Below are 26,834 nucleotides of genomic sequence, written 5' to 3' on the forward strand. Positions count from 1 at the left end.
GAACGACCTTCATTGAGATCCATTGTTTCAAGAACGTGTACCTTAGCTATATGCCGATGGTTCGATCGATCGATATTTATTTATTTTTTTTTCTTTTCTTTTCTTTTCTTTTTCTTTCATTCTTTTTTTTTTCTTTCTTTTATAACCTATTCGCGTTTAATTACTAATTTTTATTCGATGTATTATTTTTACGATTTATATCGAGCCATAATTTATCATTTTTAATATCGTAAATATTGATCTACATGTATGTACATACGTACGTATTTATTTATGTGTATGCATGTATGTGTATGTATGTTTGTATGTTATTTTTATTATTCCCAGATACTAAGATCATTCATTTGTTCCTATTTTTTCTTGGACATTACATAAACATGGATACTTATTGATAAATATTGATTCAATGAAGAAGGAGAGAAAAAGAGAAAGAGAGAGAGAGAGAAAGAGAGAGAAAGAAAAAAAATAAGAAGACGATTGATAACGATCGATTTGATTGAAATTGACGTAAGTTAGAAAAAATTGGTTTCCCAGTAAATCACGATCAATGGGAAGCTCGACGGTCTATCGGAGAAGGAGAGCTGATAAACGGCGAGGGTCGTGTATCGTGTCATGGTCGAAGCCTTGAAAAGGTCAAAGACATCGAGGTAGGCCGACTTCTCGCGATACGTATATCGAGAGAACCCGAAATTGTCCGAAACTTGAAATTCTTTCACGATTTCGAGTCCATATACGCATACCCATATATAGATACATCAGTGTGGGCGCGCGCGTGTACACACACATCTGCACTCTATTTATATATATATATATATATATATATATATATATATATATACACATGCAATTATGTATTAATCGTGTATTAATTGTGTTGTATCTCTATATATATAATACGATTAGATGAGTTTATTTACTCAAAAACAGATATTATTGAAATATAGGAGAAACAAGGGAGCTAGCTCTCTTTCTCTCTCTCTCTCTCTCCGTAATTTACGGTTTTTTATCATTATTCTCGCATACTCACGTGTTTTACAGTTAGCGAAGCAAATCGCGTAATACGCGTACCGCATGCGTTTCAACGCTGGAGATAAAACGATCCTCTCTCTCTCTCTCTCTCTCTCTCTCTCTCCCTCTCCCTCGTTCTCCCTTCACGAGAAATGAGCAAAAGCGAGGGAATATAAACGCTTGAACCACCCTAACTGCTGCCGCCGCTTCGTATTTTCGCTTCGTGGCGCTTACGGCGTAGGCTCGATCATCTGAACACCGATTAACCTAATTTTCGATAGACCCTACCTACCACTGTTACTATCATTGAGCACTTCGTTACGTTTTCAACGTACTTAACACATATTCCCCTAGTAGACTAAGTATACGTTTATACATTTATTGCTATATACATATAGTAGATAGGTATATTTTTTTCTTTTTTTTTTCTCTCCTTTTCTGTTGTGTGCAAAATTTCGTTCCTCGAATCCTTACGTTTACGATTAATCGATATTGATTTAAACGGATGTAGTGCTGGTCGTAATTCTCTCTCGCTCTCTCTCTCTCTCTCTCTTCTCTACATTAAAACTTTGTTATCTTGTGTACGTTTTAGAAGAAGAATAGACCGAGAGAAAGAGAGGATTTGGAATTACACAAAGGTAGGTAGATAGAGATGATGGTAGTAGTAGCAGCGGATCCGTTTGCACCTCCGAGCGTAAGCGGATCGTTCGATATTAACGAACGAGTAACGAGAGATCCGGAGAATGTTGTATGTATGTATGTATGTATATATGTATGTTGTATTCTACGTTGGAACATCGGATGTAAACGTACCTAACGGTACTTCTCCTTTGCCAGAGTCTCAGGCACGTTCCATCTCGTACAACGACGTGTACCTACCTAAAGAACTTCGGTCATTTAACTCTCGATGATCCTTTTATCATTTTTATTGTGTATATATACATATATATGAAGTCGTAAAAATTTTATATGTACATATATATATATATATATATATATATATATATATATGTATATATTTATAAGCAAAAATGATGCAATCCGTCCGGATCTTTGTCTAGGATATTTAAAAAGTATCCAAAAATTATTTTAAACGTTGACAAATCTTGAAAAAAAAATGAGTGTTCTTTTTCTCTCTTCTTTTTCTTTCTTCTTCTTTTTTCTTCTTCTTCTTCTTTTTTTTTTTGTTTTTTTTTCTGTTTTACATATCTGCTTTTAATATTCTATTTTAGAAAAAAGGCGTTACGACGTGCTCTCTATATCGAGTTACACAGGTAGATGTATTCTCTTGCGCTCGAAGAATTAGGGACGTGTCGCATTAGACGACAAAGGGGGAACACTCGTGGTCGAGACACACGTGGACATAGCGTTATATCCACAGAGGGAAGATAGGGTACTGGCTACGAACTTCGTCGACGAGCTCTTAGAAAAAAAATATTTAAAATTTCTAGAATTTTGTTATATTATTAAAAGCCATTTTTGCTCTCGATTATTTTTGCCTTTTACTATTTCACGTCAGTTATTACGATAGATAGATAGATAGATAGATCAAGCTTTCGCAAGGAAAAATTTGGTCCGATCGTAATTGTATTTGTGAAGAAAAAAAAAAAAAAAAAAAAAAAAGAAAAAAAAAGAACAAAAAAACAGGAAAACAAGCGATTCGTTCTAAACCAATCGATCGATCGATCGATCCATCGTGTTGTATATCGTGTAAACATTACGTACACGTGTAGATACGCAAAAGGATAATGAAATTATTATCTAATCGATCGCAAAAGAGTATAGGAAATATTGTCGAAAAAGAAAAAAAATATTCAATTCGCTGTTAAACGGATTCAAATCTCAGCGTGATGGATTTTCGTTTGACCTGGCTAGCTCGAGCTCGAACAACTCGAAGGTTCCTTCTCGTTAAACGTTCCGTGCTTTTCGTCCGTTCGTATCTCTCTTTCTCTCTCTCTCTCTCTCTCTCTTTCACTGTCGGATCTCTCGTCGTTCTTCTCATCCTCGTTCTTCCGGTGCAACAACCCTGGGATACCTTCTGGCTCCTATCTACGAACTTGCCGTCTCGAGCGTGTCGCTACGCTGCGCGGCTTCGTCCCTCTTCCCTCTCCCTCTCCTCTCTCTCGTATCCCTCGATATACCAATTCCACCCGGTGCTTTGCGATGGAACGTGAACTCGGCGGCGGCGTCCGTGCCTCCGCGTCTCTCATACACACCGAGCGAGAGAAGAAAGACAGCGTGCGAGTACGAGAACGACAGAGAGAACCAGAGTGAGAAGGATAGAGAGAAAGAAAGAGAGAGAGAGAGAGATAGAACGAACTGATGCGGCTGTCGTGAGAGAGAAAGGGAGAAAGAGAGAGATAGAGAGAGTGTCAGGAACGAAGCGAGCGAGAGAGAGAGAGAGAGACAGAGAAGGAAGCAACGAGGCGAATCGTTCGTTTTAGAGAAAGAGAGAGAGATAGATAGATAGAAAGAGAGTAGTGGAGAGGGAGGGATGGTTGGAGGCAGAGACGAGGAGATAGGAACTCTAGCCTCGAAGAGTGGTAGCGCGTGCTCACAAACTCGAACCGTGGCCCCCGGTTTTCTCCTCTTTCTCTCTCTCTCTCTCTCTCTCTCTTTCTCTCGCGCGCGCATACATACACACGTATACACGTATACACCCCTCGCTCCTTTCTCCCTTCGGCATCGAGTCGTCCGCTAAACCAACCCCACCCCGAAACCCTCTTCTCTTCTCTACTCTTCTCTCTTCTCTTCACTGGTAGGTCGGTCCACCCACCGAGCCACGAAAGCGAGGCTCCGTTCCCGCACCGATCCACGCCACCCTCCATTACCGCCCTTCGCTTCTCCCTTCCCCTTCCCTTCCCTTTACTTCCCTTCCGTTCCGTTCCCACCTCTTCCCTTCGTCGTTCGTTCGTTCGTTCGTTCGTTCGTTCGTTCGTTCGTTCGTTCGTTCGTTCGTTCGTTCGGTCGGTCGGTCCTTTTCTCCGCTTCTCCTCGTCCTCGACGTCGTCATCCCCTTTGGGCAAGCTGAGCACAACTCGCACACTACCGCGACACGCCAGAGAGCCTGTGCTTGCTTCTGCCTCTACCTCCTCTTCCACTGCCTCTTCTCTCTCTCTCTCTCTCTCTCTCTCTCTCTCTCTCTCTCTCTCTCTCTATCTCTCTCTCACGATAATCTTTTGTCCGATCGTGCGCGTATAGCTCGCGAGCACGCGTATACTATTTAGAGACTCGTACCATCCTCTCCTCCTTCTTATCTTTATTTTCAGATTCGTGACTTCAATTTCGTGATAAGCCTTGGATATAGATACATACATCTTTTCCTTATTCATATTAAACGGGCCTTCTTCGCTCGTTTGCTTCCTTGTTTAAATTCCTTCTTCCTCCTCGTCCTCCTTCGAACACGTAATGCGTAATTTTTCCAAATTTTCGTTTTGTACGTGTTGTTACCTTCATTTTCTTTTTTTTTTTTTTTCTTATTTCTTTTCGTTCGACAAACCGCCATGCCCCAATATTTCCTTAATGTTAAACGCGAAAATTTCTTTTTTATCGTCTCTCGTTAATGATCTTTATGGCTCACCTGGTATATATTTATCGTAATGCATTTGTATACACATATATATCACGCAACTCATTCACGCACGTACGCACGCACACGTTAACACTTGTTACGAACGTCACGTATGTATTCAATACATTTTGTACGTTAAACGTCGACACGAATGATCATTTCTAAGGGGTTGCTTCGAGGGTAACTTCACGTTCGTCCTCGTTTCGCGCACCTGCGAATCCTTTACGGATCGGCGATCGATCCTCGAGAGCGAGAGCGAGAGAGAGAGCGAGAGAGAGAGAGAGAGAGAGAGAGAGAGAGAGAGAGAGAGTGGGAAAGAGAGAAAAGGAGGAAGAATGCGATGGCGGCCATCGAGAGAGAGAAAGAGAGAGAGAACGAAAGTGGCGCCTGACGTCACGATCTCTTCGCTTTTCTCGGATCGGAGAACAAAAGGGCGTATGCCGAGGGTAGTTTTAGCCCCACGGGTTCTCGCGGACCAACCTGACGCAATTTATTCCATCCTTTTTATTTTGTTCTCGTGTCAACGATTTTTCAAAGATTCCTTTTCCTCGACGTATACTCAGAGACAAAGACAGAGAGATAATTATAAATCAGATATTTCCGTCTTACAACCCTAACGTTTTAATACATTTTTTCAATGTCTAGAAAAGTATATTTTGTCGGTATAGAAAAATTTTATATAAAAACTAAATAAATGTTTTAAAAGGGATAATTATAAGCTTCGTTTCATCTTGCAGTCAGAGAGAGAGTGAGAGAGAGAAAGAATCTTTTAAATGTTGAAACATGAAATTTTCGTTTCCCGAATCGATTTCAAAGCACTTTGTTTGACCATCAACGCTTTCGCACCTACGCATGCATAAAAAATTGTACTCCCATAAAGTTTGTTAGGAGGTCTTTTTTCTTTTTGTTGGTTTTTGTCTTTTTTAGGGCGTTTTTTCTTTTTCTTTTTTTTTTTTTTTCTTTTCTTCTTTCCTTTTTCCCCCGATGTTTTCCCGGACGTCATACGTCGAACAACGGCAAACGGGCATCACACGTAGATACCTTTATATACGCATATATACATCCGTACATGCATAGATACATACGCACGTACATACGTACATACGTACATATATAGTTGTATACGTGGTAGCCCGCACGCTTTTGACTTCGCGCGAAACCGAGGACGCGTGAAACGCGATCGCGATGGACGGATTTCGCGAGAGGTTTACGTTGACTTTACGTGGGCGTTACACTCCGTGAGCACGTCCGAGCTTCTCTCCTAGGTATGTACATACGAAGAGAGGAGTAAATCATCAGGATGACGTCAACGAACGATTCCGAGTCTTAACGTGCGCGCTTACAAAGTGCCACCTAGCTCGAGCTCGACGTCGGCCATACGAAAGAAGAACGCAAACGTCCATTATAAATCTGAACGTTTAACTATTCTTATATCTATTTTTGTAGCTATATATTTTTTTTTTTTGCTTTTTTCTTTTTTATTTTTTTTTTCTTTCTTTCTTTTTTTTTTTTTTTTTTTTTAACTATTTTCGTCATTATATTTTGTCAACGAAAAGAAAATTCAACTAAGGAGACAGACGGTTTGATATTTATTATGACATTAAAATGTAGATAAGACGACAGAAACACAAGAGTATATATATTTAATGAAGAAAAATGTATAGTTTATGTGAGAACCGCCTGGTTTCTGAAAGGATTAATCGGGGCTCGTTTAAAAAGAATAGCACCTCGCGACACCTTTAACGGCTACTACTTTATTAACTTTTCAAGGAGTCTACATTTTCATCGCATTTATTTTCATTTTACAATTTCTTTCGTTCTGTTATACATATACATATACATATACATATACATATACATATATATATATATATATATATATATATATATATATATATATATATATAATGTCTTTCTTATTTATTTTGTCTTTATTTATTTTTCTTCGACCCCCTCCCCTAGGTCCCCACCCTCGGTTAATTAAAATATCATCGAGGATAATCCATAATAGGAACAATATATATATATATATATATATATATACAGGGTCATCTGACGAAATATTTATAACACACGGTATCGCAGTGAATATATCAAGTATGACCGTCCGAAATATGCGCTTCGTGTCGTACTTTACAATTCGTTTCAAGAAATTCTTTTTACCTTCTCTTGCCACCGGTGTATGGATTTTAAAATTCGCGCCTCGTCCGCGCGTCACACTCCCGAAGAAACTACGCGAGTCGAATGCAACCGATACCGACGACAACGACGATGACGACGACAACGACGATTCAAATACTACCACTACTAGTACTACTAGTAGTAGTAGTAGTAGTAGCTCGAGTTGTTGTTTTTTTTTTTCTCATAAGTAACAGAGAAAAAAAGATGAGCAAGGTGAAATTTTCTTTTTTAGATACGTTCAACGTTTTTACCCTTACCCCCTTCTGTCGTTCGTTCGTTCGTTAAAAACGAACGCGACCCCTATATTATGCACGGAGTATCCACTGACCCAAATATTCGACCGTTTCAACGATGGTCGTTAAAACGCCCGCTCCATTATCTCTGCTCGAGAGATAAACGCATGGCCGACAGTTTTCCCCGTCGACCGCATATATATTCTTTTCCTTTTTTTCCTTTTTGTTTCTCCTTTCTTTCTTTTTTTTATTCCTATTTTTTTCTTTTTTTTTCCGTCCCCCCCCCCCCTTTACTTCCTTGTACCTTTCTTTCTTTGTTTGTTTTTTTTTTCCTTTTTTTTTCCTTTTTTTCCTTTTTTTTCCTTTTTTCCTTTTTTCCTTTTTTTTGGTCGATTCAACGCCAAGCGAAGAAAAAACACATTTAATTCTTTCCATTTCTTGATATAAAAATGTATATATGTATATATATATATGTATGTATAATTTTCTTTCTCTTTTTGCGAGGACGAATTATTGAGACATACGTTTTAGAGAAAACATAATATAATAATAATAATAATAATAATAATAATAATAATAATAATAATAAAATGAAGAAGAAAAAGATAAAGTTGTTTGCATTAACTATAAAATATAAGGATTACTTTTTTGCGACGGATGTTATATAGAATATTTTTTAAAGTGACGATTAGAAAAAGAATATAAAGAAAGGATAAAAAAAAAATAAAAAGTTAAATCGTTTGATAAATTCGAACTAGCTGTTACTCGGCTTTGCCCGTTGTCTTCGACATAACGTAAAAGAAGCGCGTAAAGTCGCAGAGAGAGAGAGAAAGAGAGAGAGAGAGAGAGACGCACAACGTTCTCGTTAAATCTATAAATAAGCGGATATAGTCTGCGTGCATTCTGGTAAGGCACCCTCCAAGATCGAGAACGACGCGACCGAGGAATCGCTTATAAGCTTGCTAACTACTATCATCGATCGTCTCGACACAAATTTTAATCGAGTCTAATCAAGCTTTTATTGTGAAATAGAAAAATAAAAGGAAAATATTGAAACGATACGACATATTACGAAATAAAATCACATATATTTATTTTTAAATAATTATTGAATTGTCTCTCTCTCTCTCTCTCTCTCTCTCTCTCTCTCTCTCTCTCTCTCTCTCTCTCTCTCTCTGCCTTTCTTTTTCCCTTCTTTCCTTTTTGTTTATTGTGTTTTATTTTATTTCTTTTTTCCTTTTTTTTCCTTTTTTTTTTTTTTTTCTTTTACCGTACGACCCACTCTATTCTTTACTTTCATTTGGGAAGAATTTCTTTTTTTAACTACAAAGCGTCATTATCCCTATGGTGCATATTATTTATTATCTTATGTACTTTTCACAATAAATTCAATTATTAGTTTGAATGATTTATGAGCTTGTCTGGAGATAAGAGAACGTCGTGAAACGATAGTTACAAAATTTACAGGCACACGAAACGATTTCTTACAAACGCTCCGAGACTCGATTGATTTTAAACGGTACGGTTACGGTCGAGCAATTACAAGGGGGACAGAAAAAAAAAATGCGAAAGAAAAAATATCGAAGGGAAGGGATAAAAAAGAAAGGAAAGGAAAGAAAAAAAAGGGACACTATTTCTACATGGTAAGATTCCCCGAGAGAGGAACGGTTCAAGTTAACTCGAGTTTTTGTCTTTTTAGGATTGCGTCCAAGGTTCTAGGATCGAACAAAACACCCTTCGAACTTCGATCCCTCATCGATGTGAGGCATGCGAGCTGAAAGTCCGTGGATCTCCGTGAGAGCAAAGGTATGTACGTAAATTAGATTTTTTTTTTTTTTTTCCTTTTTTTTCTTTTCATCATTTCCTTTTTTCTTTTTCTCCTTTTCATGAAATCTCGGCGGTAAAGATAGAACGTTAAACGCGAACTTTACGAAGGATCATAATTCCGTAACGAGAGCGTAACGACCGTTTACCGTGCTTCCTACGTTTTCGCATTCTGAATTTAAAATAAAAAAGAAAGAGGGTGCCCGGTCTGAATGGAATATATATACTTATATAATATATATGTATATGTGTATTTATATATGTATATATATGTATATATAACAATATATCGAAAGTGATAGAATTGAAAAGATATATGTATATGAAAAAGATAGATAGAAATCTAGTGCGTGCGTGTGTGTATGTGTATGCACGTATGTATATATGCGTGTATGTGTGTATGCATATATATACTACCGTTGAGATACCGTAACGTTGGACTTTCTTTTTTCGTAACATTTAGAATTGTCCCCTCGTAATTTTAATCGTAAAAACTTATTATCCCCCTATTCTCCTCTCTATCATAACGTTAAAATATCAAACGATTATTATTAAATTCCCCTTTCCCTATCCAAAAAAAGAGGAATCCGTGATCAAAATTAAAATCATTAACGTGATAATAAATGAGTCTTAATTGATTAATTTATTTATTTATTTAATCGACGACATGTAAAGCTTAACATTAACAACATGAAAACATAATGTTTAACCACGAAAGACGATCGATGAAACATTTAAGGTGTCACGGAAAGCGAATAATGAATGTGGAAGTTCAATCTCGAGTCGAAGAATTCAAGATCTTTACCTTTCGAAGAAGAGATTCTTAGAGGGAAGAAGACTGTGTCTTTTTCTTCCTTTTCTCTCCCTCTCCCCTTACCTCTCTCTCCCTCTTTCTTTCATAGTGAGAATCATCGTGTGGTTTAGGGTAAAGGGAAAGAGAATAAGTACCGTAGTAAAAGAAAGAAAGAGAGAAAGAGGGAGAGAGAGAGAGAGAGGGAAAGAAAGAGACATGAAAAAGAGAGAGAGAGAGAGAGAGAGAGAGAGAGAGAGAGAGAGAGAGAGAGAGGCCGGGCGCTGGCCGGCTGTGCGCAGCGCGCCACCGCATCGCTGACGCCGCCGTCTCCGCCGGAAATTATGCCAGCTCTCCGTTTCTGCGTTCGGTGTAAACGAAGCGAGGTAATGCCGGCAGCTCGACTACTCTCCTCTGCTTCCTCCCTTTCCTCGATTCTTCTGGCTCCTCCAGCTGTACCTCTTTTACCTCCACTATCTCCTCTATCTTCACTGACTTCTCTTCCTTCTTTGCTCTTTGCCTGTTCGTCGTCCTCTTCGTGGTCGTGGTCGTCGTCGTCGTCGTGATCGTAGTCGTAGTCGTCCATGCTAGTGAGAAACACGCCCCCAGGAACTGCGTTTCTCGTGGGCGACGGCCTGAAATATCGAGCGCCTTGTCCACATACACACACGCGCGAAAACGATGTAACCCGACTGTCGGAGTCCGTGAAAGTAAACTAGAGAGAGAGAGAGAGAGAGAGAGAGAGAGAGAGAGAGAGAGAGAGAGAGAGAGAGAGAGAGAGAGAGAGAGAAGGGGTGTGAGAGGGGGAGAATAACGATGTTTGGAGTTATATTCTATGGATATGAATGTGAAAGAAAAAGAGAGTGAGAGAGAGAGAGAGAGAAAGAGAAAGTTTTAAGGGATTAGATTCAAGAGAGTTTCGTTCAATAGGAGAGAAAAAGGAATAGTTATATTTGTATGTATTTATCTCTATGTGAATGTGAAAAACAAAGAGAGAGAGAGAGAGAAAGGGGGGAGGGAAAGAGTTTTAAGAGATATAGTTCAAGAGAATTTTGGTCCGTTAACTGTGAGGAAGGAATAACGATACTGTAGGTATTTGTCTATGAATGTGAAAGAGAAAGAGAGAGAGAGAGAGAGAGAGAGAGAGAGAGAGAGAGAGAGAGTAAGTAGAAAAAGAGAAAGAAAGAGCTTTAAGGAATATGATTCAAGAGAATCTCTTGGTCCGATTGGTTTAGGGAAAAAAGATAAAGAGATAAAGACAGGAAAATTTCAAATCCATGTATTATTTTCTTCGTTCGAGCTCACTTGAGTATCTTTCTTTCGAATTGCTTGATCCATTTGGAATTCTTCCAAATATGAGTCATCGTCGTTATCGTCATCATTATTGTTATTATTATTATTATTGGAAGGCTAAGATAGTCGTCGAATTATTTAATTATCGATGATAATAAATGTTGACGAAGAGCGATGAGCTGGGGAGAGATTGAATTTGGAATACGGAATGTCGTATTTAATGTTGAAAGAAAACAAATGATTATTTTCGTACACGCAGTTTTAAGAAGGAAATTATTGAACGTTTCGAAACATCTTTATTCTTTCTTTCATCTTCTTAATCTTCTCCCTTTCTCTCTCTCCCTCTCTCTCTCTCTTTCTCTTTCTCATCTGTTTTCCTTACCCTCTCTATTTTTCATTTTCTTTCTTTCTTCCTTTCTTCATTCCTTTCTTCCTTTCTTTTCCCATCCAAGACATTTTCAGGTAGACGAAGGAACGGTCGGTTTTGTTCTTTCAGCTGAAATTTACCAATAAATCATTCTTTACGAGTTTCTACAGTAGACGAAGAGAGAGAGAGAGGGAGCGAGAGAGAGAAAGAGAGAGGGAGAGGAGGGAGGATGTCTTCGATTTTCGAAAGATAGAACTTTCCTTTTTCCAAGAGGAAAGCTCTGCTTGTCGTCGTTGTTGTCGTCACATTTACGACGTCCCACACAACGACTACTATGACCACGAGTAGGAGAAAGAAGTGATGATAAAGGACGAGGAGGAGAAGGAGGAGAGTTACTCGTCGTATCGATGGACTTTAAGCGACTTCGTCGAACGATTTTGTTAATTTTAGAGCAGATTCATGAGAAAGACAACGAGAGAGAGAGAGAGAGAGAGAGAGAGAGAGAGCGAAACGGAAAAACTATCTCAGTGGTAATAATTTCAAGATAGTGCCGGATATACATAAGTGCACACAAAGTACATGTTAACAAAGAAAGAAAAGTTCAAAGTGTGACTTTAAGTCGTAATTCGGCAATGTAAAATGTAAAAGTTGCTTCAAAGATAGTATAAGAAAGAGAGAGAGAGAGAGAGAGAGAGAGAGAGAGCACTTTGCAAGAGGAGCAAAGAAATAAGAGGTAGGAAAGAGAGAGAGAGAGAGAGAGAGAGACGATTCTTTTGAGCATCGGCCAAGTTTTGTGGGCTGCTGCCGGTCGGCTCGTGGAATCCAGTCGCGAGCGATTTCTCGTCTCTGCGCGTTTTAACCGTGCACCGCACACCGCTTCGAGATAGCGAGCGAGTGAGCGTGATCCATGTATACTGCATATATGCGAAAGAGAGAGAGAGAAAGAGTGGGGGAAAGAGAGAGGGAGAAAGCGTGTGCACGTTTATTATGTGTCTGTCCCTCGGATCGGCTCGTTCTACGTTCCTACAGCCAAGACGTTCCATTAACGTTGCTACGCTAAGCGATTATTATACTTCCTTGTACAGTCTTCGTCGATAAACGTTGGTCAAATTTAATCCCTTTCAAAAAATATTATTATTATTTTTTCTTGTTTTTCTTTTTTATTTTTTGTTTTTTTATTATTTGTTTTTTATTAATTTTTTTCTTCTTCTTTTTTCATCCTTTTTTTTTATACATACCTACGATAATCGTATAATGTAAATAAATTGTTTGAAAGAATAGAGCAGAAAGAAAAAGTAGATTAATAATGCTTGGATGAATTCTAATCGTGTAGTTTGTACGAAAATAATTATTTTCTCGGAAAAGTATTACACAGCGAAAATATTAGTGGCAAATAATATAATATTTTGTATATAAAAATAGGGAAATATTGAAATAGTATAACGATATTATACGATCATACGAATAATATATATATATATATATATATATATATATATATATATATATATATATATATATATATGATGGTTGTACGCCTTTTAACGAGGGGATTAACCAGGTCACTACTGTCACTCGTCCCGTTCAAAGCCGAATGTTAATTCGTGCGTTGGCATAAGCCATAGGTATCTATCATAAAGCATCGAGCGATGTTTCATAACGCTACTACTAGTTGCTACGCTAATGATACCCTTCCTCGTTAAAAATCTTTTACCATTCATTTTCTTTCATCTCTCCTCTTCTTTCCTCTCACTCGGTTAAGAGAAAAAGAAAAAACAGGAAAAAATAGACTAGTAATAATAATCTCAATTTTAGCAATACTCAATCGATTATCAATTTTCAGTCGAGAATATATATGGTAAAGCGATAAGAGGAAAGAGAGATAGAAAGGGAGAGAGAGAGAGAGAGAGAGAGAGAGATTTAAGTAGATACGCGTAATAAATAAAGAACGAGAGATCATTCAAATAAAAGTGAAAAATGAAGTATCTGGGAGGAGGAAAAAGATAAACGAAATTTGTTCTTCGATGTCCCTTTGAGAATTGCCGTTCGATTTTCCGATTGCGAATTTTCTTAGTCGACGACACGGTGTGAATGAAATCGTCGCGAGTTTGTTCGTTCGTTCGTTCGTTCGTTCTCGAACGAACGAACGAACGAGGGTCGCCAAGGTAAAGGAAGGACGAAAGGAATGGAGGGAGGGAGGGATAGAAACTCGGTTTGGCTCGCGAGAGGGAACACGAGTGGTTTCTTTGCAGAAAGGGCGCGACGCGGCAGGAGGGAAGAGAAGTAATAAAACGAACGAAGAGAAAGAGAGTGTGAGAGAGAGTGAGAGAGAAGGGGGAAAGAAGAAGGTTGGTAGGGGGACCAAGCGTTTCACGATTGCCAAGCGATCGAGTCTTCTCGAATCCAGAAGGTTGCTAGGGTACACCTATACCGGACTTGGAAAAATCGAAGAGCAAAGACGTTGAGCCAAATGAGAACGGAGACTCGACACCGACTCGCTCTTCTGTTCTTTTTTATCTCTCTCTCTCTCTCTCTCTCTCTCTCTCTCTCTCTCTATATATATATATATATATATATATATATATATATATATATATATATATATATATAATATGTATATTTCTTTCTGTTTTTACGTCATCCGCATGATAATTTTAAGCTCTCGGATAACAAGAAAAACATTTAATATAATATATACCTAATTAACGTTACCAAAAATAAATGATTCATCTGTCATACTTTACACTTGTGCGCGCGCTAACATAAAGAGAGAAAGAGAAAGAGAGATGTAGATAAGAAATGTCTCCTCATTGAAAATCTAAGCGCTTAATCTTTCATCAGAACCATTCTTGACGGAAAACGTGATATAGAAGTAAACAAAGTAGATTATTATCCAACTCGGACTTTAAAAATACATACCAATGTACATACGTAGATACATATACACTCATAAACATTATGTATGAAGAAATAGGAATACATTGAAGGTAAGGATAAAGAAACGTTACATCCTTTTCTTTTTTTCCCCTTCTTTCTCTCCCCTACACCCCCGACTCGCGGTAAAAGAAAAATATGTTGGTTAAAAATTGGCAAGTTGTAAGAGGCTCTCCGCCACATGGAAAATTCCTTCAAGAGAATTACTATGACTGACTAATCCTCGATATTCCATACGTCATGACGAAGATTTAGGATCTTCTTGGGTCAGCGTAAATTCAAAGGGAGGCCAACCAATCCGATTCAGGCCTCGATTGGAATTCAAATTAGCGCGCGCGTTCGAAGAACTCTGTCAGAGAAAGAGAAAGATAAAGAGACAGAGACATAGAAAGAGAAAGAGAGAGGGTGGGTCTCTGAGGCCACGCTCGTTACGAAACTTCGTTACTACCGGGTATTTTCAACCCCGAAGATCTCGATGGCCCCAGGGCGAATCCATTAAAGGTAAAAGCTTCTCGTTTACATCTGCCGTTCTCGGGGCTTCTCTCTCTCTCTCTCTCTTTCTCTCTCTCTCTTTCTCTCTCTCTCTCTCTTTCTCGTACTCGCACTCATGGCGTTACGATTCTCTCGAAACAGCAGCAGCTGGTTAGCGAGGCACCTTCGTACTTTCGCCATTCCCTCTACGTAACCGTCGTATTATCCCGACAAACCGATTTGAGTTCCTTCTTTTCTTACCCTCTCCTTCTTCTCTCCCTTCCCCCCCTTCTCTTCTTCTCCTTTTTTCTCTCCTTCTGCCCTCATCTGTTATATTATATCTACTTCATAACCGATAATGCTATCTTATGTATTTTTCGACAGTTAAGATTCTCGGTCAAATGCATCTATTACCTATACATCTATATATTATTATATTTACGTATGTCGTATATTTTCCTTTTATTTTTGTTTCGTTTTGTTTTTTCTTCTTCTTTTTTCTACCTCAAAGTATTCTGATTATAGGAAAATATTATACATTGGTTCAGTAACTCGCAACAACCGTGTTAGCGATCGCGTTAGACTTTCTATGGCTTCTTACTCCACTTCTCTCTCTCTCTCTCTCTCTTTCTCTTTCTCTATGGCCTTCTACCGGTCAACGAGCGGCTTCTATCGGTTTCTTTCAACTATAAATACTTGGTCGATTGACCAAGATAAGCATTGATCATTTTCGATCGTTTTTTCTCGATCAATAAATATTCAATAATATTATCTCCTTAATTTATAATTGTATATAATTTTATAAATCGTTTAATTGTCAAATCAATGAATGAACGAACGAACGAATGAATGAATAATAGAGAGAGAGGGAGAGAGAGATTTCCTTGTAATAGAAAATATTTTCTCTAAAAAAAAAAATATTATTCTTTTCGTCGTTGCAAAATAACATAAAAAAAAAAAAAAAAAAAAAAAACAAAAAAAACAAAAAAAGAAAAAGAAAAATAGAACGTTCTAATAAAAAAATTCATTCCATTCGCGGAGTAGTCGGGATGGAGGAAAGAAGAAAGGCGTGCAAAACCCGAAGCATCGCGAAATCCAACGATAACGGCTTCGTCCGTATAGTGTGCGCGCCCGTGTTCTCATGTGTGTGTGTGTGTGTGTAAGTATGTGTGTATTTGTGTTTGTGAGAAAAAGATCGTGCTGGAAGGATAGCAATGCGGAGGCAATGCGGAAGCGGTGCGAGGGAGAGAAGATGCGTTTAACTGCGAGCGGTCGCTTTAGCACCGCTAAGATGCAACGAGAGGAAGGTGGTGGTTGGGTGAAGGGGAGGGACGTCTCATACGTACGTACTTACATGCATATATATATATATATATGTATATATGTATTTGTGTATATATATATGTATATGTACGTACATACGTTTCTCCGTAGAAACTCGGCAAGTTCGCCGTGTGAGATTCGAGAACTCAACGACGACGACGACGACGACGACGACGAAGAGGACAACCATCGTCGTCTTCTCTTTGTGCGTTCGACGAGAGAAATATCTACGAGGACTCCGGTGAAAGGACAAAGCGAACATCTCTCTCTTTCTCTCTCTCTCTCTCTATCTCTCTCTCTCTCTCTCTCTCTTTCTATCTGTCTCTGTCTCTTTCGAGGCTCCTTCGAGGTTCCTCTTCCTATCGGTCCGCTTTAGTGACCTCATCTCGCCCGGATAGTTAGTGGAGTTTGCGATAGATAGAACTCATTGTCAACGATAAAACTCTTTTGTCGCATAGCTAATCCTGAAAATGTATTATCGTCTATTATCGTTTTATCATTTGAAGAATGTTTTCACCTTCACGTTTTCCTTCTAGATATTTATTTCTCCTTTCTATCCACTCCCCTCCCCTCCCTCCCTCCCGCCCCTCTGCCTCCGGCCTGCAATGAGTCATGATCGTTCTATGAATCATCTATTTGGGTTTTACACCTGTAGTACGAACTCCTGTGAGCACAGGTAACAACGTTACTAACGTTAAAACTCGAATGGGACAAAATTGAAAATACAATTATTTCTTTACTATTCTGAGAATAATAAATAATAATAATAATTATTATTTTTATATGTATATATATATATATATATAGTAGTAGTATATATAACGAACGACAGGTACCTACATACATACATACTTAGCTCATAGACGATGTGGCAGGACTATAATGTCGGAATGTAGAATCGAACCGGTTTACTCGCGAGACGTCGCGCGTATTTTCCAACGTCATGGTCACGTGAACCCTGAACGCTCTTGTCCAGACAAAAATCACATATATTTCTTCGTTTTAAAGTGCATTTTCGCACGTGACCCTGACATTAGGATAATGTGTTTAAACGTTTTCCTTTTCTTTACGCCCTTCTTACAAATATTTTCTAGTTCGTACGAGAATACAATAGGATGACGTGTAAGTTTTAGTCATGATGGATGGGAAATAACAGATTTTAGGTAAAATATAGTCCGGATGAGTCGATGGGATGAGAATAATCAAAACCGATCGAGAGATAAGGACGTGAACGGTGCGATAAATTCGATATTCGAATCTTTTAATATTTTCTCTTACGTGTATTAATATATAAGTAAAACGATTCTGCATATATATATATACACATAATTATATCGTAACATGATTCTATAATCCAATATCAATTTGATACGATCTAATCTCCTATATATAGAATAATTCTATATATAGAAATTTAATCTAATTTAATTATGTACATTCCGTTCTTCCATATATATCTTCATACATAAAGTAGAATTGAATATTATATTAATGATTAGAACGTTATTAGAATATAATTACATAGACCGGTCTATGTAATATTAACATTAACGATCAGAAAAAAAAGGGGCGAGTGGGGGGGTGTGGGAAAGGGAATAGAAAAAGAACAAAAATGAGAAATAGATAAACAAGTAATTATCTATCTCGTTGTATCATCGTGTAATATACGTAAACGAAACTTGGATAGCGCAAGAGAGAGAGAGAGGGAGAGATAGAGAAAGAAGGAAAGAGAGAGAAATAAACACACGTAGAGAAAGATGCATGCAAGGCGGCACACACGCGGCCGAGCGGGAAAGTCTGGCCAACCGCACGTTCCGAGTACGAAGCACGTGGTACGCGCAGTTACTCCTTTCCGTGTCGTGCCGAGAGTGCTGCTGGTGGTGGTACCGCTGTATTAGTAGTGGTGGAAATGACGCTAGTGGTGGTGGTAGCGGTAGTGGTAGTGGTGGTAGTAGTAGTAGTGTAGTAAGGATGGTGGTGGTGGTAGCGGTGGTAGTGGTAGTGGTAACGGCGGCGGAGAAGGAGGTAGTAGTGGTGGTGGTAGATGCGATGGCGATGGTGCCGCTAATGGCAGTGTGCGTCGAGCGGCGGCCCTGTACTGTATGACGTGTGCGTGCGTGCGTGCGTGCGTGCCTGTCTGCTGCCTGCCTGCTTGCCTTTGTGCGTGAGAGTTAGTGCGTGCGTTGCACTCGCTTTCTTTCGTTGAAATAACTCTTCAAACGATACGCGCCTTTTATATTATATATTGTATTTTTCTCGATTCTCTCTAACACAGTTCTCTCTTAAGCATATTTGAACTCCGGACTTCGATTATATGTATATATATATATATATATATGTGCATGTATGTATATATATCCTTCGCGTTATTTTTCTCGAGTTTAGTCGTTTGAACGCGATCCTCTTTATCCTCTTGTTTCTCTTCTTTTTTTTTTTTTTGTTTTCTTTTCTTTTTGTGGTGAATGACGATAAAAGAGAGAAGAAACGACATCGTTGCGCCTATCGTCGAGAGGAGGTGAGATCGTTGCAAAGTTGCGTGTGAATCAGTGATGAAGATGATCGATCGTTGTTTGTTTTATTTATGTTAGTAGTTTGAACCCTTGCACCCTCTCTCTCTCTCTCTCTCTTTTACACACACACACACACACACACACACACAACGTACACAACCTCCTTCCCTTACCCGTGTGAAGTTCATTCGAGTGAAGTTATTTTTAACAGTGAAAAGAGATAAATAGTAGTGAAGTGATAGTTCTTCTTCGGTGCGGTATGCAGAATTCGTGCGGAATATGATTAGATCGGAAAGGGAGGGAGAGAGGGAGAGAGAGAAAAAAAGGATAATGTTATTGCGAAGCTAGCCGACACACTGACGTGGCGTTGTCGCATATTATTCTTCGTCTTCGTTTCTTCTTCCTTTGAAAATAGCGTTCGAGCTCGACAATCTTAAGCCCATATCAGAGGGGTATTTACCGATCGCAGACGAGGATTTAATCGTTCCCGGATCGGCGTTGCGATCTACGATACAAGAGCACGTTCTTGTTGACGTCATGCGTTCGACGAGCTCAGTCATTTGTGCAATCAGGTATGTACTATGCTTGGATACGAAAGAGAACACGACACCGACGTACGTTTTTCAAAGAAAACTCTCGCGTTACGACATTATTTCCTGCTTTTTCTTTCTTTTCTCTCTCTCTCTCTCCCTCACTCTCTCTTTTTTGTATGCTCTTTATATAATCTCAAATCGATAATTGGGATATATAATTATCCTTAATATTTTTATACTGACAATCAATTTTTAAATACATTGTAGAGACCGTGCGAGAGAGAGAGAGAGAGAGAGAGAGAGAGAGAGAGAGAAATGTGTACGCATATGTATTCCAAACACGACATTTTATATAATATAATATCGATACAATTTTATATATTATTGATGCAAATTTATATATGTAATAATAAATATTTATATATACACACAAATATATATATATATATATATATTTGATTAATTAATGGATTCATCTTATTAAGAAAATAAAAAAACAAGAGAGAAAAAGAACGAAGAAAAGAAAACTCGCATAAATCTACCTTCTAATCTCGCAACATTAGAAAAGGTTTTTTTCCTCGAGCTCGAAGCTAGCACGGAAAGATAGTCATCGTCTCTCGTTCATCAACGACGACGACGACGAAACTTCTTCTTACCTGCTTCTTTTCCCTCGAGTCGTGTTCGTGTTTTCTGTCTCTTTCTTCGACGTTTCTTGCCGAGTTCCAGGAGCGTGTTCGGGTTCTCCTCCTTTACAAAGATCCATCCGTCCGTCCATCCGTCGTCCGTGTCCGTCCGTCCATCCATCCGTTCCTCTCTCTCTCTCTCTCTTTCTGCTCGAATCAGTGTGCAGTGTGCTTCTCGTCGTACGAGCCACGTGGATCATTCTTCGTCCTCTTGCAGATTCCGGTCGATCGCTTTCCAACCGGTTTTCGTTTGCTTCCCAAAAAGCTTCTCTATCTCTATTCATATTGCTATCTCTAGCTATCTATGAATACGTATATGTATATATATATATATATATATATATATATATGTATATATATATATATGTCATTCTTTCGCGAGAGAGATATGGCGATATAAATAAGATATCGATCTAAATTGACCAATTGCTAATCCGACTCTAATTTACACGAATTGATAATTCGATCGTTGAACAATTAGAAAAATTTAATCGATAATATATATATATATATATATATATATATATATATATATATTTATGTATATCTGTATGAGTGTGCGTGAAGAAGTTAAAAAAACATTGTGGAAGGAAGGAAGGAAGGAAGAAAGGAAGAATTATCATAGGGAAGAGAAAATATCGAGCTTGGCTTGTGGACTTTCCATAACGTAAGTTGCTCGTCGTGAACGCACGTCATCCGGTCTTGCAGTATCGGTACATAGGTTTGCAGCATTTCGTTACAACGACTACTACCTCTCTGCTTCCTCTCTCCCTCTCCCTCTCTCTTACTCACTGTTGTCGATGTACACCTACGCGTATACGCGTGTGCGTGGTTTTACCTGCCTACGCTTTCTTCCACGAAGGCTCACTATTTTTCTTCTTCGAAAGAGAGAGAGAGAGATAACTAGAAGAATAGTTTTGTACTATGCGAGTATCTTTGTCTCTTACAGAATATATTTTCATTCTTACGTTTCATCGCCTTTTTCTTCCCTTTTTTTTTCTTCTTTTTTCTTTCCTTCTTTCAAAATAAATATCGTGTATCTTTGTCTTTTACCGAAAATATTATCGTTTTTACGTTTCATCGAAAATAATTTTTTATTATTATTATTATTATTTTCTTCAAAATGAATAATATCTCGATATATATTTTGAATTTCTTTCACGATTATTATCGTCTACCTATGATAATCGGTATGATTTCAAGTACTAGTACAGATGAGCGATCGTTCTTCTTCTTCTTCTTCCTCCTCCTTCTCTCACGGTCGTTAACCGTTCTACAAATATTCTCTCGACGTGGCGAAAACAATGAGTTTCACCTTGTATGATATACGTATGTAGGTATATACGTACGTGTAGGTATATACTTGTATGTATTTACAAATACACAGAGGAATAACGTTCGTACTTTCTGAACGGACGAGACGATCGAGAGCGGAAGCAGGGGACTCTTTCTTTTCTTTCTCCTTCTCCACTTCCACCTCCACATTTCTCTCTCTCTCTTTCTCTCTCTTTACGAAGACACGGCGACTCGCTCCGACGGCTTCTCGTCACGGTTTCGTGATCACCTTTCAAGACATCGGGATTATTGAGCGCGTTCGGTACTAGAAAGGAAAGAAAGAGAGAGAGGGGGCGGGAAGGGGGAGAGAGAGGAGAGAGAAAGAATTTACAATGCTGAGACTAGCCATACCCTCTGTCTTTGTCTCATACTATGCGTCATTGTACTCGCAATGTGTCATTACAATCATCATAACACGCGTTACTCTGCAAGAATTTTCTCATATAGAAAGAAAGAGATAGATAGAGAGATAAAGAGAGAGAGAGAGAGATATTAAAAATATTTGATTCGATCAGTTCGAAGTGAATAAGCTTACGTTCGAAGTAAACTCTCTTCAAATGTGATCGTTTTATTCCGATTAAACTATCTAACTATCTATCTATCTTTATGAGAGCATAGAAATACCTTGATAATCTCGTAATACTTAAGGAAAATGTTGTCTAATTATTTATTATCTATCGAACGATAAGAACTCATAGTCGGAAGAAACTCATAGTCAGGGGTGAGAAAGAGAGAGTATCGAACGTGTTTTCGCGTTTGAGTTAGTTTATTACACGGATATATGGCGTAGGTGTAAGAATGTATTTCGTATCGACTCATCTCTTTTTCTCTCTCTCTCTCTCTCTCACACACACACACATACAGATACGCACACACATGCGTATTTTCTTTCTTACAGGTGTACACGATATGGCGTAATCATAAGTAGAACGTATAGATCGAGAAAGACTTTGTCACTTTCTATCTCATCGTTTTTCTTCTCTTATCTCTCGGTGATTTATTAAACCTTAATCATTTAAATTTGTATCGTCATATATATATATATATATATATATATATATATATATATATATGTTATATACGAGTTTTCCGATATATGGATTTCATTCAATGAATGGACTCATGAATGACTATCCATCCATCTGTCTACCTATCTTTCGATCTATCTATCTATCTATCTATCTATGTATAGTTTGACGCCGATGATTGAAAAATGTTTCGAGTTCGATCCGAAGATAGTCGATCAAGTTCGACCATACGGACAAAGAGAGAAAGAGAGAGAGAAGAGTTTTTAATCGCTCGAATAGCATGCCTCGTCGTACCGTATCGTAAGTAAGTACTTACATACCTAAGAACATACGTATGTACCTATATACATTCGTATATACATATATAACACATGCGAATCGATTACTTTGGCAACTTACTCTCCGACGCATTATCGACCCAACGCGTTCTTGATATTTGGAACGAGGCTGACCGGTCGATGCCAACATTTCTTTTTCCTTTTTATTTTTCTCTTTTCTTTTCTTTTCTTTTCTTTTCTTTTCTTCCTTTCTCTTTCCTTTTTTATGTTTTCTTATATTTATTTTTGTTTTTTTTTTTCTTTTTTCTTCTCTTTCCTTCCCTTTTCTTTTTCTCGTTGTCAGTATCATGCACATATCACCTACCCACACACATACACATACATATTAAGATACCTACTTATTCTCGCAATTTAAATAAACGAAGATTAAAAACGAAAAAAGAGAGAAACACTATATATATATATATATATATATATATATATATATATATATATATATATATATATATAAAAAAGAAAAAGAAAACCCCGCCAACTTTGCCTCTCAAGTATAAAAATATGTCCAACATCGATAAAACTCAACGAAGAATCTTTGTTGCGATATTAAAATAATAGAAAGAGCCAAAAAAAAAAAAAAAAAAAAAAAAATAGAAAAAACAAAACTCGTCTCTTTCTCTCTTAGATCGTGTACGAATTAAAATGAACGTCGTCGTGCTCGAGGAGTTTTGGTCGAGAAATGGAAAAAGATGGAGGAAAAAGAGGAAAAGGAAAAACAAAAAGAAGAAGAAGAAAAAGAGGAAGATTCAGTTTGATATAAGTACCTAGAAAGAGAGCCTTCCCTGGAAGCTCTAACCCAGACGATTGGAAGTGTAGTAAGCAGTAAGGAGCTCGTTTGCGATCGATCGGATCGACCGTATTCTCTCTCTCTTTCTCTCTCTCTCTCTCTCTCTCTCTCTCTCTCTCTCTCTCTCTCTTTCTCTTTCTCTCTCTCTGTGTGGCGTGCGCGCGAAAACGAGAGCGTTATCGGCCACTGTCGTGATACGTCATTTTGGGGGATGTTAAATGTGCGCGTAAAGACGCAATTATATAAGAAGAGAGAAGGAGGAAGAGGGTAAGAGGAAGGAAAAGAGGGAGGTTTGGGTGGGGAAGGACGAGGAGAAGGTGAAGGAAGGATGGAGGGAGTTGGGAGAAGGGTGGTGGTGGTAGAGGAGAAGAAGAAGAAGGAGTGTACGGTTCGGGGAACGGTAAGAATTATTTTGGGAAGAGCGAAGCGGTTTACCTCGGTCAAATACGAGCGAGTCAGCAAGCGAATTCCAAGCTGCTGTTGATCGGCACGATTTTCTCTCTCTTTTTCTCTTAGTTCGTTTCTCGTACAGATCTCTCTTTCTCTCTCTCTCTCTCTCTCTCTCTCTCTCTCTCTCTCTCTTTTTCTTTCTCTCTCTTTCTCTATCACACTTCCATCTTGTCTCGCACCGTCTCGGAAAGGACACCTACGAAAAAGTTGTTTTGCCATCTTGAAATATGTTTTTCTTACCGTGTCGACTCGAATCAACGTCGAAACGTGCTCCGAAGTTAAGTTCGTCGATTTGGAGAGACGATTCTTTTTCTTATATCTTTCTCTTTCTCTTTTTATCTTTATCTTTCTTTCTCTCTCTCTCTCTCTCTCTCTCTCTCTCTTTTTCTTTCTTTCTTTCTCTTTATGTACATATCCGAGAAATAGAGAGAACGTTATACGTATTTGTCACGTTGTTTGCTATATATAATATTATATTATTTTTTCTTTTTTTTTTTTTTTCCTTTTTCTTGTAACGTGTATTTAATATTATTTTCTTGTAATGTATATTATGTATTATTCCGAATTAACCCGTTGAGAACAACGTTTATCGTTTATTCGTTTCGAATAAACGATAAAAAATTAATATATACACGTAATGTATATATCTTTATCTTTTTTTTTTTTTCATTCCTGTCTTTTTCTTTCTTTTTTCTTTCTCTCTCTTTCTCTCTTCTTTCTCTTTTCTTTTTTCGCGCGCGATATCCTTGCATCGTTGTCCTGTGCGCGCATAAGAACGTTATAAAAGTGTAATAAATATACGTAACTACCGTAGATACATCGAATCTTTGATTTACATACATATATGCACGACGTATGTTCAGTGCGAAATAGAGGTAGGGGATATTTCAGCTCGATTTTCGCATTTCTCGCATTACCTGTTCCGTAACAACAACAACAACAACAACAACAACAACAACAACAACAATAGCAACAACAACGCAACCCAACGAGAATACAAGAAAGAAAGCGAATGAACATTGTAATTATTCGATCGTGCTACCGTATGTAGGTAGGTAGGTAGGTACATAGTAGGTAACCAAAACGTGCGCCGAGAGCTTCGTGTTTCACAGTCAGCGACCGAATAAAAACAAAATAACAAAAGGTTCGCACAAATCTCTGTACGTACGTACATACGTATACGCATACATACATGGTTAGATTGATATAACGATAACCAACCCACGTGCGTCCATCTCTTACAATCAGAGAGAGAGTGAGAGAGACAAGCGTTGATCGCTCGTTGGAAGATCCGGTTATTTTTTATTTTTTTATCTTTTTTTTTTTTTTTTTGTTTTTTTATTATTTGTCTTTTTTTTATTTTTTTTCCCCTACAACGCTACGCATAACGCGCGTTCGGACTAATTAAACTAAATTACAGTTGCCCTGGCCATTAATTAATTCGTCGGTAGTACGACACCTGCCATGGGACACCTACTATTCGCGGTACACGTTTTCGACGTTTATACTTTATCGGAAGTGACAGTTTTCGATCGATTTAACCGAACACGGTTGTCACGGAAAGTCGAAGGAAAAATTTCCCGCTCCGGAGGTTTATCCAAATAAACAAAACGAAAAAATTAATAAATAAATAAATACATAAACAAATAGTTAGATGGATAGATAGATAGATGGACAGATAGATCAAAAAAAGGAAGGTAGGAAGAAAAATATGACGGGAATTTAACGATATCATTTTTATTCATTTCACTTTTCGCAGGTACATATAGATATATATTCATTTGTTAGTCAAAAGAGGACATATTTCTATCTGTATAATTTAAATGTTTACTTTATTACTAAAATATGCAATTGATAATTTTATTGATATATAAGACAATATATATAATATATAATAACACATGCACGCACATACGCACATAGATATGTGTATATGGCCTCACACACACACACACACACACACACATATATATATATATAAACATATTTTTATTGACACGAAAAGTACGCAAAAATCGTTTCATTCTCTCGACAACATCCTGAACATACAATCCACTACAAGCCTAACCCCTATGTCCCCTTCTCTCTCTTTTTCTCTCTTTCTCCCTTTTATTGTACCATCTCTAAAGTATTTCAAACTGAGGGAGATCACGTCGAGCGCCATTAGAAGCCTTTCCAAAAGCGTCTCACAGCGGCATGGAAACTGTGACGAAAACGAGGAACTCGCGACTCTCTGGCCGCCTCTACACGATCGATCTCTCCTCCACGTCTCTCTCTCTCTCTCTCTCTCTCTCTCTCTCTCTCTCTCTCTCTCTCTCTCTCTCTCTCTCTCTCTCTCTCTCTCTCTCTATGTCCGGGACTCTCCCTCTCTCCATCTCTCTCTCTCTCTCTCCCTTTCTCTCTCTCCCTTTACCTTCCACCGTATCCTTGCTTCGTATTCTCCACAGAGAGACTGCGATCCGGATCGGCGGTCGGCTTTTCGAACGAAGGAAGGTGCACACGCGCGCGCGCATACACACACATACCATCTCTCTCTCTCATCTCTCACAGCAGCCCTGGAGAAAGAGCAAACGAGAGAGAGAGAGAGAGAGAGAGAGAGAGAGAGAGAGAGAGAGAGAGAGGGAGAGAGAGAGAGAGAGAGAAAGGGAGAAGTGGAAAGAGGGATATTCGATGGCACGTCGGGATAGTTAGTCGACGATGTCGAACCGACTAATACGTCGATGGAAAGAGAGTATCGACGTTCTCCTCTCTCTCTCTCTCTCTCTCTCTCTTTCTAGCAAGCAACGAGATCGCGTCCGTCCTCTCAACGCACCGGCCACAGAAGCTCAGAGGCCGCCGTTTGCGTCACGCGAGTGCCTCGTGCACGCGTGTGCGTTGGACGCGAGCCGAGATCTCTCCTCGTTATGCCCTCTTCCTCCTCCTCCTCCTCCGCCTCCTCTGTCGTTCGTCTCTTCCTCTACCTTCTTTTTCTTCTCATCTTCCACATCGTCGTCTTAGTCGTCTTCGTTTTCATCTTCGTTTTCATCCTCGTTTTAGTCATAGTCATAATAGTTATCTTTGAGAGAGTCCGCTCTTCCCTCCACGCGATAGACCTTTAAATCGTTCTTGCCGATCCTCATCTTATATTTAACGTTTGTAAAATGATCGTTAGTTATCGATGATAATCGAGATTATTAGA

At 38.5% G+C, this 26,834-nt stretch overlaps 1 protein-coding gene across 16 annotated transcripts in view; it reads left to right on the forward strand.

Annotated features, from left to right (window-relative positions):
• Nucleotides 1-26,834, forward strand: part of LOC124424310 (bromodomain adjacent to zinc finger domain protein 2B-like) — a 130,428-nt gene that overhangs the window by 38,305 nt on the left and 65,289 nt on the right. For 15 of the 16 annotated variants that reach the window (XM_046963247.1, XM_046963214.1, XM_046963233.1 and 12 more), the window contains exon 2: nucleotides 8,693-8,799. The gene's annotated coding sequence lies outside the window, so the exon portion shown is untranslated. Of the gene's footprint in view, nucleotides 1-8,692; nucleotides 8,800-18,054; nucleotides 19,078-26,834 lie in introns of those variants that run through there. The other variant, XM_046963186.1, reaches the window with a different exon arrangement.

Source organism: Vespa crabro, chromosome 1, assembly GCF_910589235.1.
Source record: "Vespa crabro chromosome 1, iyVesCrab1.2, whole genome shotgun sequence".
NCBI lineage: Eukaryota > Metazoa > Arthropoda > Insecta > Hymenoptera > Vespidae > Vespa > Vespa crabro.